At 30.6% G+C, this 294-nt stretch overlaps 1 protein-coding gene across 1 annotated transcript in view; it reads left to right on the forward strand.

Moving 5' to 3' along the window:
* LOC119591174 (neurofilament heavy polypeptide-like) overlaps positions 1–294 on the forward strand; it is a 4,502-nt gene that overhangs the window by 1,773 nt on the left and 2,435 nt on the right. The window lies entirely within an intron of this gene.

Consider the following 294-nt stretch of genomic DNA (forward strand, 5'->3'; position numbering starts at 1 on the left):
TCTATATTACGTCTTGAAAAACGTTGCATTACAGTTAGAGTGTTAAGTAACAATTGAAACACTGGTTAATGACCTTTGTCATTCTTTAAATTACTCTGAACAATTTTTTTAATGATACGGATAATACGTTAGGAATCCAATGCTGGAATTTAAACAAAGTTCTATCTGAATTAAACAATAGACATAGATACGCAAACTGCACATGCATTACACGAAGGGTATATCTCGAAAGGAAAGATTTTGAACAATGTATTATCCTGCAAACAATAAGAAAATCGTAAAACACACAAATCA

This window comes from Penaeus monodon, chromosome 28, assembly GCF_015228065.2.
Source record: "Penaeus monodon isolate SGIC_2016 chromosome 28, NSTDA_Pmon_1, whole genome shotgun sequence".
Lineage (NCBI taxonomy): Eukaryota > Metazoa > Arthropoda > Malacostraca > Decapoda > Penaeidae > Penaeus > Penaeus monodon.